We start from the raw sequence: 17,032 nt of genomic DNA, 5'->3' as shown, positions 1-17,032 counted from the left end.
TGGCCTTACCAGCAGCGAAGAAATCCATTGAAATAATTTGTTTAAAATCCTGACCCGTGGATTAGGACAACAGTCTTGCATCAATCTATTCCAGACCCCTGAACTCCAAACCTAACAGCACTTGCGAGTTGATATGTTTATATTGACCAAGCAGACTGCAGTGGCTCAAGGCAGCTCACCACCATGACCATTTCGAGAATGAGGGATAGTAAATAAATACCAGCATTACCGGAAACATCCCAAATTCAAAGAACAAACTTAAAAATTTGAAAAAAAAATCAAAATTGCCTTTATTCTACTCAATCCAAATAGTGAAAAGGGGAAAGATGACGTGAATACCTAGCTTCTGCACAACAGCCTCACTGCAATGAGAAAAGACACCAGCTTTCTCCCTTCTCCGGAAAGGATTACTGGAAGTATCTGCACATTCTTACATTGCATTTTTGAAAGGCTATTCAGCTTAACATCACTGCATAGGTCAGCTACTCACTTTTTCTGGTGCTCCAACCAGGCCAGCTCTGCTTTGGTCTTCTCCTTCAAGGCTTGTTCTCTCAGCTTGAGGAGTGACACCTGGTGCTGTGCACGCATCTCCTCCCCCTCCATGTATTGTCGCACCATCGCCATGGTGAATTGAGAGAAACTGTCTTGTCCGCCAGAGAAGGGCAGGCTCAAATCATGCTGAATAGCGAAAGACAGGAGAACAAACAGTACAGAGTGAGGTGATCTGCTTCCCCTGACCCAAGCAAAACTTGCCCCCTAATCCATGAAAACTCAGGACTGATTGCAGACAACAACAACAATTAAAAGGAGTTGGAGTATCATCAGACATGCCAATCATGCTGCATCACAAGTGATCCCATCAAACTATCCCAATATTTATCAAGATGAGTAAATGCTGACTGTCTCATTTCATCATCTGTAAAACACATTAAGACTGGCAAAGTCCCTCATACTGATAATTTTATGGTCAGGACTCCAGTTACTAATTTGCTGCCAGGTTCTGATAAATAACCAAAAACAGAATAGGAGTTGCACATACGGAGAATAAGGGTGTCATGGTTACATCAACATTAACCAGGAGGTGGCTATTTAGCTTCTTGAGCCTATTCCACCATTCACCCAAATCATGGTAATCTTCAACATCATGACAAATCCCTGTCTTTGTCCCATAATCCTTCAGCATTTTGATTAAAAATCTACCAATCTCAGATTTAAAGTTTGTAACTGATTTCAAATCAATCACTGTTTGTGGAAGTGAGTTTCAAACTTCATCCATTTCCATGTGCAAAAGTGTTCCACAATATCACATCTCAATGTTCTGACTCCACCATTTTGTCTATTCAATCTCTCTTCTTAAATTAAGCCTCGGAGCCCAAGTATCACTGCAGTAAGTCTACATTGCACTTCCACCAAGAGTGATACTCTTCTTAAGCCATGGTGCCCAGCCCTGACGGCTTGGACTGACTAGGTTTTGAACTGCTGAAGCATGACTTCTAATCCTTTGTTTTTGAGTCTTCTTTGGACATAAATGTCAACATTCCACTGGCCCCTTGATCACATTTCTGAGCCTGTTTGTGACATTTTCATGAACTGTATGCAGCTGGATCACCCCCATCAAGTTTCTTTAAACTCCACTGTCTCTCGATTTTCACAATCAAGAAATATCCTAGTTTGATCCAACCTCTCACTTGCCGACACAAACTTTTTCATTTATTTAAACTATCAAGATTGCTTTCTGATTTTATGCTTCCATCTACCTACACTCGAGATTGCCTCTAATCTGTAGAGTGGCCCCAAATTTTGAATGTGGCTTTCCTTTCATTGTGAATACTGAATAGTTAGGGCTCCAACATAGATCCATGCAAGATATCACTAACCATATCCTTCCAATTAGAATATCTCTTATTATCTGCACAAATGTCTCTTGTTCAAATCAAATTCCTCTGCAAGCACCACTTGTCTTTTGCATCTTGTTACCACCTTTAATGGACAGTAGAAAGTTGTAAATTCAGTCAAATTTAGCTTGTGTTTACCTGACTAGGTGAGCAAGGAATCCCCGTAAATATTAATCTCTGTTTTCACTGCATGGTAACTCGATCACAAAGATTAACAATGTAAAAGATTAATTCCTCTTCAAGATTTATAAACTGCGGGCACATTGTTTGCGAGTGGTACTTATCATTTAAAAAAACAGCCCTTGCCCAACACTTGCCTTACACTCATTGCCCCAGCTGCTCCTCATCCTCTACATCTGAATCTCATGGCAAGATACCTAGAACATGGAAAGTAGCAACTATTCCAAGCACTGAGATCCCACTAACTGGCACCACCACTCACCCTTGGCTAACCCATGGGAGAACTCACTTTTACAGCTACTGAAGCCGATTGATCCTGCAGTATGTCTTCATCAGAATCATCCTGCTGGCTGCGTTTCTTCCCCATTTTAAAGCAGCGATGGCTCTTTGATGGCAGAAGGGGACGGAAGGATTTCTCTTCAGTGTCATCTTCAGTCATTGAGTCATCGGACTTAAGGGAGTACTCAATGGCAACAGAAACAGAATCTGGAGAGACAATAAATGATTGACATTGTTCTTTGTTATTTTCCATTGCTCACTGAAAGATTTAGAACTTGAACATGAAGTTAAAGGCCGAGCTAGAATCCTTGGATTAGTTATCTGCCCAAGGAGCAGAGTTGGGTTACAATTATCGATTCAACACAACTGTTATGTTGAATCTCACATTGTTTAAGGGGACATGTGGAAGTTTCCTTATGCACAACCACAGATCCAAGGGGAACACAAGAAAGTTGGATTGAATAGCTTAAGCACATGACTGAAGAAAGGGAACTTGAAATAAATCAGTGCAAGACATGTTACTATTTGACCCACATGTCCTTTGGGTATGGAAGGAGTGCTTATGTGGCAATTGATTTGGTTGATTTGAATCAGTTAACTGAAGAGACACCATTCCCCATTTAAGTCATGAGATCAGTGGAAGGACAAAACATCATTTCTGGTTAAAGAATTCGCCTTTCTCACCAGATAATGAAGGCAGACTGTCACTGCGGATCGAGTTGTCAGCTGCTGTTTGAACCACCTCTTCAATAGAGCTGTTTCCCTTTGTATGGTGGGAGGTTCTGCTTTTCTCCAAGAATGGTAAGGATGGGCGGTCTTGTTTACTGCTGCCACTGCTGCCATAGATATGTCACAGATCAACACACATGCACAGGTTTAGAACACAAAAACAGAGTTTCAGTATTTGTGATTTACACAGGCCCCCTTCTGTATCTCTCCACCTAAACCCATCAACATATTTTTCTTTGATAACTTGTATTCCAAGCTTCTTCTTGAATTCATCTGTTGTTTGCTTCAATTATTCCTGGTGATGTAAGTTTGATGTCAAACCTCTTTCTGGGTAAAGACCTTCCCCCCTCCCCCCTCCCCCCTCCCCCTTCCCGCCCCCCCCCCCCCCCCCCCCCCACCCACCCCCACCCCACCTCACATCCTCCCCAGCAAATTCCCTGTTGGATGTAATAGTGACTACTATTGTATCCATAGCTCCAGTGGATAGTGTCATTCAAAAGCAGAAATATCTTTTCTATGTCAACCCTATCAAACCCCGACATAACTTTAATGGCCTCGACCATGTCACTCTTTTTCAACAAGATAAGACTGTCTAATCTTGCTTGATGGATTAAAATTCAGTTTTGATATAATTCCAGTAAATATTTTTAATATATTCACTACTGCCTCTACATCCATATTACAATATGAAGATCAGAACTGTTTGCAGTGCTCCAAGGGTGATCTGTTCATGGTTCTACACGTATGTAACACATCTCCATTCTGTAGCCCCAGAAATAAACCCATGCTCAACTTTTCTTTATAACCCGGTGTCATTTACTGCTAGTGACTAATTTTTATCACCAAATTCCCCACCATCAACATTCTGGGGGGTTACTATTGACTAGAAATTGAACTAGACTAGCCATCTAACTACTGTGGCCACAAGAGAAGGTCAGAGGCAATGAATCCTGCAAAAATAAACCACCTCCCGAATCCCTGAAGCCTGTCCACCATCTACAAGCCACAAGTCAGAAGTGCAATAGACTATTCGCTACTTGGCTTGGTTTGGGTGCAGCTCCAAGAACACTGAAGAAGCTTGACGGCATCTGGAAAAAGCAGACTACGTGATTGGGGCCACATTCACTCCCTCCACCACGAATGCCCAGGGCAGCAGTGTGGACTATCAACAAGATACACTGCAGAAATTCATAATACTTCGGTATGGATCTTCCAAACCCATGACCAATACCACCTCGAAGGACAAGGGAAGCAGATTCATGGGAACACCACCACCTACAGGTTCCCTTCCGAGCCACTACCATCTTGAGTTGAAAATCTTTCAGCTGTCCTTAAGTGTTATTGGGCCAAAATTCTGGAACTCCTTCCCAACAGCACTACCAGTCGGCCCTACAACACACGGACTGTAGTGATTCAAAAAGGGAGCTCGCAACCACCTTCTCAAGGGCATTAGAATTAGCCAATAAATGTTCGCACAGCCAGTGACACCCACATTCCATAAATTAATTAATTAATTAACGCCGCCTCCTTCCTTCCACAGCACCCCCATCCGTAAATACCTGCGCTTCTCAAACAGAAGGCCTTGAGTAGCATGTGGTAACCCACAAGGAGGCTGAAGCCACATTTAGGAATCGCTTGAGGCCCTGAGCCATGCTCAGCAAGGGGTGGTCCTGAATGAACAATAATCCCTCGCGATTCACTCACCGTAGGCAACAGTGAAACTATCAGTTGCCAACTTTTTCACAAAGAGGTTGACGCGTACATGGAATGAACGGCCAGAGGAAGTGGTAGATGCAAGTACAGTTACAATATTTAAAAGGCATTTGGAGAGGTACACGAATAAGAAAGGTTGAGGAATATGGGTCAAATGCAGGCTAATTGGACTAGTTTAGTTTGGGAAATTTGGTTGGCATGGACGAGTTGAACGGAAGGGTCCATTTCCATATCGTATGACTCTGATTCTATTCCTTTCAGCCACAGTGGCATTTTGCAATTGCCCCAATGTATGGTGTCATTGAACAAATCAATGGAGACTTTTGGCACCAGGGTCACAGTACTCTGTGAGGTAAGGTGCTGAGTAGGAGCTGCAATTTAGTGGGCATTTAATAAACAAAATACAGAAGAAATATATAAGGAAATTACCGCAGATGGTGGAATCTGTACTTAAAACAACAAATGCTGGAGCTCACAACAGGTCAGGCAGCATCCATGGAGACTGAGCAAGCTAACATTGAGTCGAAATGACTCTATCAGAGCTCTGAAGAGGAGTCATCTAGACTCAAAATGTTAGCTTGCTCTCTCCATGGATTAAAAAAAATGTTTCTGGGATGAGGGTGTCACTGACTAGGCAGCATTTATTGCTGATCCCTAACTGCCCAGAGGGCAGTTCAGAGTCAACCTCAGAGCTGTGTGTCTGGAGTCACATGTAGGCCAAACTCGGCAAGGATGGTAGTTTCCGACCTATATGATTTTAGTGAACCAGATGGGTTTTTCCCAACTGTCGACAAAGGATTCATGGTCATTGGATTCTTAATTCCAAATATTTATTGAATTCAATTCGAACAATTCGAACCCAGTTCTCCGGGATGTTATCTGGATCTCTGGATTACCAGTCCAGCAATAATATCACTGGGCCATCATCTCCCCACTGTGATCTCCAGTATTTGTTGTTTTCAGTACTCAAGAAATATGTTATGGATTAATATTGTACTATGTAAAAGCATCCACAGCGAACATAAAGTGCCCACCTCCGATCATGATGTTTGAGTCTGGATGACTCAGACAGACTGTCTAACAAAGTGGAGTTACGCATTTTAGTGTCTGGCAGTTTCTCTGCAGATCCAGCTGGTGTTGGACTGCACTCATTCTTTCTGAGATGAAACAAAGAAAGAAACAACGATCAGTGACTTCCAGCTAAGTCTCTGGATTCAATTCCACCACAGCCATGGCAATTTTTTAAATTAAAACAGTTTTTTCCGTGAACGACATGTCAGCAAGCTCACCATCTCCTGTCTCAGTGCAATGGAAAATGGGATCAATACTGCAGCACGTACTGTCCCTTGAATAGGCTGTCAGCGAATCTGAGTTTACAATCTTGTTCTTTGACAGGTTGCAACAGATTTTGCACAAGGGAGCATGCAGACAGGACAAACCTCAATTATATTCAACACAAGAAAAGGCAATTCAGTTTAAATGAGATGGGTTAATTGAGATCAGGCCTCAGGTGAGGATACAAAACAGTGAAGTTTGGAACTTCCAGAGACCATCAAGATTGTACATTCAATTACTGAAGTTTGTCTCATGTTTCTTTCCTAATCAACACTTCTGGAGCAGATGGGACTTATCCAGGCCTCTGGCTCAAAGTTGGAGACATGACCACAGCATCACAAGAGCACTTTGTTTTAGGCTGAGTAACTAGTGGGATAATTTGCCCAATTATCTTACAAATCCAGAAGATACTGTTACCATCCCAAATTTGGGAAATAAGCAAAGTATATAATGGGAGGTAAGATGTTATAACAGTCTCTATCACAAGGGACAAAGTATCTTCCAGCAGTTTTTTGTTCATCCTTCGATAGATTGAAATTCTCAAATTTTCTGGCCTACCACCACCTTTGCAGTTTTGTATATCTTTTCTTTCAATTTGATGTCACCCACAATTCCTTTAGCTATGCACCGCTGTTGCCATCTTTTCATCGTGCATTTCTATTATAAATAAATGTACATTGTTGCGAATTATGAAATAACTGAATATGTTCTTCTGCTTTAACATTCTAACCTCTCATCCCATTCCCATTTAGCTCACTATTACTTTATACCCTTGTGACTGCCTTTAACTTTAGAAACTAGTAAAAGAACCAAATTCCTTCGCCTAAAGCTAAATTCTATTCTGCTGCATTGAATCTTACCAAAAGGGTCTTCAATTTTGAACTCATTAATCAATCATATTACCAAGTCCCTGATTGGTTCCAGAACAAAATGTTTGAAGAAATTGTACAGAGCAGTCTACCTCAAATTGCTGCAGAAGGTAAGAGTGCACAATACTATTTTAACTAACAGAGTGCCCTCTGAATACCAGGATACTGTTAGATCCCCAAAATTACTCTGATCATAGAATAGAATAGAATTCCTACAGTGTGGAAACAGGCCCTTCAGCCCAACAAATCCACACCAACCCTCTGAAGAGTATCTCAACCAAACCTATCTCTTAACACTATTACTCAACATTTACCCCTGACTAATGCACCAAACCTGCACATCCCTGAACACTATGGGCAATTTAGCACGGCCAATTTACCTCACCTGCACATCTTGGGATTGTGGGAGAAAACCGGAGCACTCAGAGGAAACCCATGCAGACACGGGAGAATGTGCAAACTCCACACAGACAGTCATCTGAGGCTGGAGTCACCTGGGTCCCTGGCGCTGTGAGGCAGCAGTGTTGACCACTGAGCCACCTCCTTTTTTCCTAAAAGACTGAGTGCATTGACCCTGCCTCTCCTGATCACAGATAAGAGGAAAAACATCAAAAACTGTGCATCGCATCAAGCAACAAACCTCAGGTTATTAAGCCAAGAAGCTAAATATTATTGATCAGGTTGGTGCAGTGGAAAAACCTTACCTGTCAGGTTCAGCTCTGGTTCGAAGTTGGTTCATGAAGTCTGAATGCTGCTGCCTCTGTTGGTCCAACAGCACTGTCACTGGCACAGGAGCTGTTCCATGAGGTAGGTTTGTGGCAGTCAGAGATCCTGCTGCTACCTGTGCACATGCCAATTCTGTCATCTAAACCAGAAAGAATTAGCACAGCACAGATGAGAAGACAACTTGGATCACATCATGCTTTTGAAATCAGAGGCCCCTACTCAACCCATCACATGTGTGCCGCCTCTTTGGAATAGCTATTTGGCTAGACCCCTGCTCTCACAGTATTGCAAATAATTTCTTTTTGCAAGTATTCAAATTAATTATGGAACTAATACTGAATCAGCTGCCACCTCCTTTCCAGATGATCTCAGCTCTTCTTTGAAACAGCAAAAACCAATGAGAACGTCATTAAAATTGAAGCATCCAGTGTTAAAAAAATTCACATGCTCGGTCACTGAGATATGATGGGCTTTTCTCATAACGCTGAGCAAAATTTTATTTGAGGCAAAAAGGAGAACTCTAAGAAAAAGGTGAACCACCCGTGGGTAACAAAGGCAGTCAAGGACAGTACCAACAGGAAAAGAACGACACAACAGCGGAGGACGAGAAAGGAAAAAAATTGATCATAAAATTAAATTGACAAGAAACAAAAACCAACGGCAAAAGTTTCTACAGGTATGTAAAAAGTGAGTAGCTAAAGTGAGCTTCGAACCCTTGGAGGTTCTGATTCGGGAATTGATAATGTGTACAGGGAAAACAGCAGATAATTTAAACCAATATTTTACATTAGTTTTCATGGAGGAGAATACCGTTATCATCCCAAAGATAGCAAAAAGCAAGGTATTCATGGGAGGAAAAATGCTGCAACAGTCTTTGTCACAAACTAATACGATTAAACGCAGACAGGACCTAATGGCCTGTATCAAACATTTTTTAAGGCAACTGGCTGCAGAGATATTCAAGGCATCTTTTGAATTATTCCCAAATCAGTGGATACAGGGAGCTTCTAGTGGATTGATGCACCTGTTCAAGAAGGGAGGGAGACAGAAATCAGGAAAGTTAGTTTAATTTCTGTTTTGGCAGAACAGCAGAGTTGATTATTAAAGGAAGAAATAGCAGGACATTTGGAAAAGCTTATCATTAAACATGGTAGACTGGATTTTGTGAAAGGGAATTATATTTGATAAATTTGCTCGAGTTCATTGAGGAGATAACAAGTAGAGCTGATAAAGGAGAATCTGATGATGTTCTGTATTGGGATTTTAAAAATGCATTTGATAAGGTGCTACATAAAAGTCAATTGCACAAGATAGGAGCTCACGGTATTGGGGGTCATGTATTAGCATGGACTGAGGATTGGTTAACCACAATGGCTGTTGCTGAGACCTCACTTGGAGTACTGTATACAATTTTTGTTCTCATATTTAAGAAACGATAAACAAGCATTGGAGGCCACTCAAAAAAAGATTAATTTAGTTGCTTCAAGGATGAAAAGCTTGGTCTGTCAAGAATAGGTTAGGTCATTATTCAATAGAGTTTGGACAAATAACGGGTTATCTTATGGAAACAATGTTCTGAGGAGCTTGACAGGGGTTGATGTTGACTAGATGTTCTCGTACTAGTGAAGTCTCAACCCAGGGGACATTACAGAAGGGAACATTCATTTAAAAAAAAGTAAAGATTTTTTTTCTCTCAGTGAATGGCTGGAATTCTCTCGCCCAAAGAATTGTGACAGCTAAATGGGGTAGGGGAATGGGTCTGGTTGGGTTACACTTCGGAGGGTGGGTGTGGACTTGCTAAGCCGAAGGGCCTGTTTCCACACAGTAGGGATTCTATGATTCTATCTCAAATTATTTTAAAAGAGGGTAGATAGATTTTTGAAATATTAAGCAGTTGAGGGCTATGAGGATCAAGCATAAAAGACAAGTTGAGGCCTGGGTTGGCCCAGCCATGATCTGATAGAATGGGGGAGCAAGCTCAAGGGGACGAATACCCTACTCCTGCTCGATTCCTTGAGGCTCCATTTCATGCTTTCTTTTCTCCAAAGGGGAGCATGATACAATGTGCTAAAAGATCTCAGACGTTGTGAAAAGGAGTGAAAATGGGGTGTTTATATACTGATTCCGATGGTATTTATCAATCAATCACAGCTATGCAGTCACGAATACGAAGGCAATTCCCTCCATGAATAAAGGAAACCTACTACAGAGCTCATCCAATGGGAATTCTTATCTTCAGTAAACTCTTCCATCACATGACCCAAAATTGCACCCTCAGCTGTTTACTTATTTGTTCACTTCCAGACATGACTATTTCAATGTTCTCTTGACTGAACTTTCATCAACTTCAACATATTCAAAAGCTCCACATACCTCACCCTCATACCAAGCCCCTTTTACCCATGATCCTCGTGCTTGCTGATTCATGACTTGCCAACAGCTTCAGTATAAGAAGTCCTGTCCTTCCGTACATATTTTTCCTTTCTATCTCTGCAATTTCCTTCAATCCTCGAAACTTTTGAAGTGTCTACGTTCCCCATTTTAGCATTTTCATTTTCACCACCCCAGCTCAGCACTGAAGCTTTCAGCTGCATTGTCATCAGCTATGCAATTCTGTTCTAACACAGCTCAAATAGTAACATTTTCTTTCTTTCCAATATTCTATCTCACCTATTTCTTTGACCAAGCAGTTGGTCATCTTTCTTAATATCATATGGTATGCTGTTAAGCTTTGCCCTGCTCTTCCTTGACAGTTTACTACATTAGAGGAATGAAATAATTTCAAACTGTAGTGACAATTAACTCAATGCAGCAACTGTATGAGAGAAATTCCTTCAAAACTCCAGAAAGTACTGGCTCTTCAGCATGACTGGGGGAAAGGGCCATCTTGCCAAGTATACTTGAAGAAAGTACCTCTGTAACCTGACGTGCTGTATCAGCCAACAGCCTTGCAAGTTCCACCTGCTGAGTGATCATTTTAGTTGTGGACTCTTGCAGCATCTCTTGGCGAACCTGTACAAACTGCTGCAGAGTTTCTGCACATGCCTGAGAACACAAAGAGAGGTTTTCACGTCCAGCAATTGATAATTCAGATACTTTAATCAAGAGACAAAGCACTATTAAAATGCAATGTGGAATTGACTTATGATCCATGTTTCATCATGCAACGTAAGCTCACTGACACAGCTTCTGTTTTACAATCAAGCTTTTAAGCCTTTCCCTCTCCTCCAATGGCACATATAAGCACAGTAACCTCGTCATAGTGTGATTTTGTTTTTTTGATTTCCAGTATTTGCAGTTCTTTGGTTTTTTTGATTTAACTTAGTCATGGTATTGCGAGATTGTTTCCATGATGGGGAGATGTATTCAACCTTAAAACTAAAAACCAGACCATTCAGAACTGAAAAAGCAGGAATTAATTATTTAATTCATTCTCAGGATGTAGATATCCCTGACACTGACTGTCCAACCACAACTGGCATTAAAAGGTGTAAGTTAGTGATCTTCTTAAACCACGGCAATCCATGTGGCTGCAAGATACTCCCAATGTATGTCAGACCATTGTAGGCAGCAAAGGAAAAGCAATATATTTTAAAGTCATAACTATATGCGGCATTCCCAGGCATTTGCTGCCCTGTTCTTCCAGGCAGAATAGGTCATGACTCTAGGTCTGTCAAAAGAGCATTCAATGAGGTATTGCAGAGCATCTTATAGATGGTGCACCTTGTTGCTACCATATACAGATGACAGAGGGAATAGGCTCTTAAGGTAGTGGACATGATTCAAATCATGCTGATGTTTTGTAATGGATGATGTTGAGCTTCCTGATATCCTCATGATGTGCTTTTGGTGAGAGGGGCAGTTTACCGGTGGAGCGGAACAGGGCAGGGGTGGGGAGAGGTTTGACTTCAATGTTAAAGGCACTTTATAAATATAATTTGTTTGTTCTTATTGCACGGTGAGAAGCAGTCAACACTGAATTCCTTGCATTCCCAGACACCTGTTACATGTTCAAGTACCTGTACAGCTTTCTGTCTGGCCTCCTCTAGCTGCCTCTGACTTGCAGCAGCTTCCTGCTCGGCCTTCAGCTTCAGCAGGGCTATGTCGTGCTCATGTCTCTGCTGTTGGGCCTGGACACAAACAAAGATTAAATAGGAACCATCGCTCTACATTCAACTGCTCTGCTCTGTGAAAAACTGGTATTTAAATTTGCAGTGTCCAGAGAGAGAGAGTAACAATTGAAATGCAAAGGCACCAAAATCTTAAGAGTAACAAATGACAAGATTTTAATCAATTAATTTTCAGATTGCAACTTTATAAATAAAAAAAACATTTTCTCATAAATCTCATCATAATGGCACAAATTTTATAAAGCTGAAATTTCTTGAAAACTTGGCAAGTTTGCCCTGCTTCTATCAGTCAACTTGTAAAGTGCAGTCATGCGCAGGTTCGATGCTAATATCTGCACATTTAAGATTAGGCATTGTCCTGGTACAACACAACACAAGGGTCAGTAAATTTAATCTTTAGTTTTGGAAAAATCTTTGTTTGCCTGATTTAACTGAAGAACGTTGCTCAGAATATTGCCTGGTTTGGAAAACGAGCGCAGCCATTGTCACTAAAGACAATTTTACAAAATCATTCCTGAAACAGCACAAGGCATAGACCCGTACCTTTAGGATCTGAGCAAACGACACAGTCTCTTGTTGAGCAAGGGCTACTCCCCGAGTCGTGTCTATCTCCGATAGCTGACGGATGGACTCTTCTATAGCATCCAAGTAAGTGTGTTGAGCAGTCATGTGGTGTTGGACACTTGGCGGGGAGCTGAGCATCGAGGCTGCAATAACCAAAATGAAAAGTGTAATTACAATTTTTACAATTAGTTAAATAATTCATTGGGATCATGAGGTTAACTGCACGCCTCTCCAGGATTCAAAACAAGTTCGGGAACTGCATAAAAAATGACAAGGGACAAGACATTGAAATTTTCATGAGATTCACAGGATACAACAAATAGCAAAGCGTGCAGAAGATCCAAACCCAATCATTGTATTTGGGTCCTGGTGAATGATCAGGAATGCAACAAAGGTTCACCAGACTTGTTTCCAGGACATTCTCATGGGGAGAGATTGGGAAAACTGGACCTGCATTCTCCAGCATTTTGAATTGATTTCATTGAAATCTACGAAATACTTAAAGGGTGGATGTAGGTAACATTTCCCCCGTTGGGGAGTCTCGGACTGGTGGGACCACTTAAAAATGAGAGCATGTCACTTAGGTCTGAGCTGATGACAATTCTGTTGCTGCTTCAGGGTCATGAACCTTTGGAATTCACTACCACAGAGAGCTGTGAAAGCATAGTCATCAAGTATGTTTTAAGTAAAAATTGACAGATTTGATTTCCAACAGTGTATGGGGTCATGGGAACAGGGTGGCTAAAACGATACTGAAGCACTGATCAGCCATGATCGTACTGAATGACAGGGGCTGGCTCAACAGGCTGAATAGCCTACTTCTGCTTCATGTTCCTCAGACAGGATCCGACCACTTGAATGAAAAAGCACCTGCTTCGACGTCACGTGGCACCTCATCATTTCTTCCAATCATCACTATGCCTCTCACTTCACCTTGGTTGTCTACTTACTCAGGGTTTTATTTGAAAAAACCTACTCCCATGGCGATGTTTAGGACAAACAAATGACAGTTACAGAAGACATGATTCCGAGAGTTCCAACCTGCAGCAGAGGATGTGGAGGGCCAGGCTGCAATAACACAGACGTCGGCTAGAGAAGGTGAAGGTGTGGAGGTAGTAGCACGCAGCTGCCTTTTCCCCTCGCTGGATGTTATCACTGCGCCATTCTGAAAAGTGCTCTGAGACATAGAACTCACAGTGGAATGGAACGATGGAGAGCTTGTGCTTTTCTTTGATGACTCCCCGTGAGCACTGAAAGCACAAAATTTACATAATCACAAATGTTGACAACTGCCAAAATGAGACTTCACTTAAACCATTTAACACTGCAGATTTCATGCCATCAAGTATCTGTTTGCTGAAGGTCTGCTTTAAACAATCTGTCGGACTTAGTCGGCATTAGGGATAAACAGTCAAAAAGTGTGGCACTGGAAAAGCACAGCACGTCAGGCAGCATCCAAAGAGGAGAGTCCATGATTCTGGCACAAGCCCTTCATGAGGATAAACAGCCATCCTTACTTAATGGGCTCATGTTCCCTCTACTATTCCCAAAAGCCAATCTTCTACAATACCATTCCCACTCTTAAATTTAAACAACAATGTACTGACTGGACACAGCAGCCTAAAGGCTGATGAACCTGCCAAACCTGACAATCCAGACAACAGCTTCGCAACATACTCGCCAAGGCCTAAAAGGTCCTTCGGGTTTACCAGTCCATTTGAGTCATCAAGAGGATTCATCAGTGACTACCATCACACTAGCCACCGTCTGGTTGGTAGCTCTCTGGGATGCCAGAGGAAAAATAAAGGACAACTACATCACATGCACATCAACAGACAGCACACAATTATACAAGAGCTGAAGACTTTCCAAAATCACATGCACTACATAAAGCAAATGCTCACTGATGACTACTTGCCCTCGATGAAGTCCAAAAAACCCCAACAACCCAATTTCTATAAGCGTCAAGGAGAATTCACCCCAGCTCAACATATGTTGGACTATCCAGTGTCGGCTTCCTAAAATATGCTGAATATCTGGATTATTTGCGAAGCACTAATACCACTCAGCTATCACCTCCCCTTGAAATGAAACTTGATGCCAATGACAGTCTGTAACTTTATTAATTTGGTGACTTCCATAACTTCACCTTGTATTTTCCCTCTACTTACTGTCTCTTCCACCAGTAGAAGCAGTTCTTCCAAAGTCCTGACCAGTTTTGAGGTCTCCTCTGAACCACTGTTCAATCAAACTGATCAGCAATTTATCGAATCTCTCTTGATTACTATAATCAACGAATGTCAAGTTAACACTTTCTGGTTCCTGTGCACAGCCTTGAAGTCCTTCCTGAATTAGGGTTCCCAATACTGGGGACAACATTCTAACTGTAGCTTAACCAGTGATTTGTGATGGTTTAACATCATTCATTTTTGTACTCCAGTCCCTATTTATAAAAGCTTAATGGCTCTGATGAACTGATGATGATCTAAATACTGCACAAGACTGAGCTTCACTAACGTATCTCCATTAATAGTTGGTTCACAGAGCAGTGAGCATTGAATAAAAACCAAATAGAACCAACTAAGGTGGGCTACATGGCAAAGGATTCTTGTAAACACATTCTATTATTGTTATTCCATATTGGAAATTGTGCCCATGTTTCTAATGGAAACTGCCTCAGGCTACTGGCAGACCCCAGTTTACGAATGGTTTCTGTTCCAGAGTGCTTCTGCAAGTCCAATTTGGACACAAGTTGGAACACACTGTAAAAAGTCATAAGTACAGAAAATGTTTGCATGCAAGATCTTTAAAATTACACTCTCGGATGAGATTACGTGTGAAAGAACAAGCATTCTGAAGTCTGGGATCCTCTATGTATCTATCCTGCCACTGTTCACTCTGTCGTGCATTGAGTGTCAGGAGAGTGCAACTATAAACTGTCAAGCAGGTATTGGTTGTTTCTAATATATGCACAACTGAAGGAATTGATAACAGAAAGTGACCGACAGAAAGTACATACGTCTGGTCATACCTATCTGCAGTTAGTGGATCTCTGAATTCAACTTGACTGCTCTTCATAATGTTACTTTCCAGAGTGGTAGATCGCAAGGGGCTGCGGGAGGTGTTGACCTTCCGTGATTTTCTGCGACTACTGGATTTGACAGATGTAGCACTGGGTATAGAATTCTCCAGATACCTTCCATCTGATAGAAATAGAAACAAAGTTTCAGAAGTAAAAAAGGAGCATGCATTCCATTATCACAATCAATGGGATTGGTTAGTAAGCACAAGTTTCTCTCAAATTGTTGCTGTCAGAATATAGAAGAGATAGATGGTAATTTAATTCTTGTCCACCTCCTCAAATTCTGTGGACCAGCACAAAGTGATAAACCAGACATTTGGGGGAATCTGCAATGGGCAACAGGTGTTGACACAGATGGGAGCGGGAGATGACCACTTCAGGAAGGGGATGGAGGGTTGACTTTGCCTGCTAAGTCTTACTAAAGAAGCTCCATAAATTAGAGAGAAGGAAAAGATTCCATAGCCTCAGTTTCTGTTGCAAATGCTTTCAAAACACTGCAAAATGTCAGTGCATGACCCTCGACCATTTAACTTAATTTCACCAGGGTTATTACTTTTATCTGATCAATAATGGCCAGCATGAGGTCAAGAGTAACTGTTGATCTAATTGCCATGAACAACTATTTTGTATTCCTTCCACTTACCCAGTCTGCTAATTTTTCGAGTAGCACTGCTCAAAGCTTCCCTCGTATCCATCACTGTGTCTGTCACTGCAGTAGTGGTGGGTATAGCTTCAAGCCTGTTTTCTATGTGCCGCAACTTGGGATGAAAGAAAAATAATGAATCAAACACAATGCAAGTTAAAATAGTCTGTTTCCTGCAGTAAAAACTCTTAGGATAGACCCAGGCAGGAATCAAAGGGGAACTAGAAAACATGCAGGGTGTCAAATATATATTTTGAGGGATTTTGGAAGTTAAGAAGCAGGAAATGTTAGGGTGAGACTGGGACGTATGGAGCTAAAATGTTCAGCGGACAGAATGACCTGAGATATGGAGGGGGCCAGGGCAGAAAAGAGTTGGAAAAGTAAACAGGAGCCACAAACAAATCTGTACATAGGAATTTTGCAGCTGAAGGACTGGGTTAAGGCAGAGAATGAAGATAAATAACAAGAGAGTGATAAGCAAGCAGGGCTATGATGCAGAAGATAGAATGTGTAGAAATGTACAGCATGGAATGAAAGAAGTCAGCATGTGGAAACTGCACACAAAGAAGAATCAGCCATTCGGTCCTTTGAGCCTACTCCACGGTTTAACAAGACCATGGCGATCATGAATGTAACCCAAATACACATTCCCTCCTATTCCTGATAACCTTTTATTCCCTCTTTACAAGAATGCATCCTCCATGGACTTGAAAATATTCAAGGGCTCTGCTTCCACTGCTTTTTCAGGAAGTGAGCTCCAAAGACTTATGACCCTCAAAAATATGGAGCCAATCTTTCCATTTTAAACCAGCAACCTCTCACTTTTAAACAGTTCTAGATGCCTCGATTAAGTGGAAGGATCCTCTCTACATCCATCCTATCAAAGC

The 17,032-nt window shown here is 41.6% G+C and overlaps 1 pseudogene; it reads right to left on the bottom strand.

Moving 5' to 3' along the window:
• The window catches only part of LOC148149255 (centrosome-associated protein 350-like), a 1,171,865-nt pseudogene that overhangs the window by 1,123,890 nt on the left and 30,943 nt on the right, over positions 1-17,032 (bottom strand).

This window comes from Chiloscyllium plagiosum, unplaced genomic scaffold (assembly GCF_037043375.1).
Source record: "Chiloscyllium plagiosum isolate Xiang-an unplaced genomic scaffold, Cpla_swu_hap1 HiC_scaffold_9, whole genome shotgun sequence".
Lineage (NCBI taxonomy): Eukaryota > Metazoa > Chordata > Chondrichthyes > Orectolobiformes > Hemiscylliidae > Chiloscyllium > Chiloscyllium plagiosum.
The sequence above is the reverse complement of the archived record's forward strand: the minus strand, read 5'-3'. Positions and strand labels throughout refer to the sequence as shown.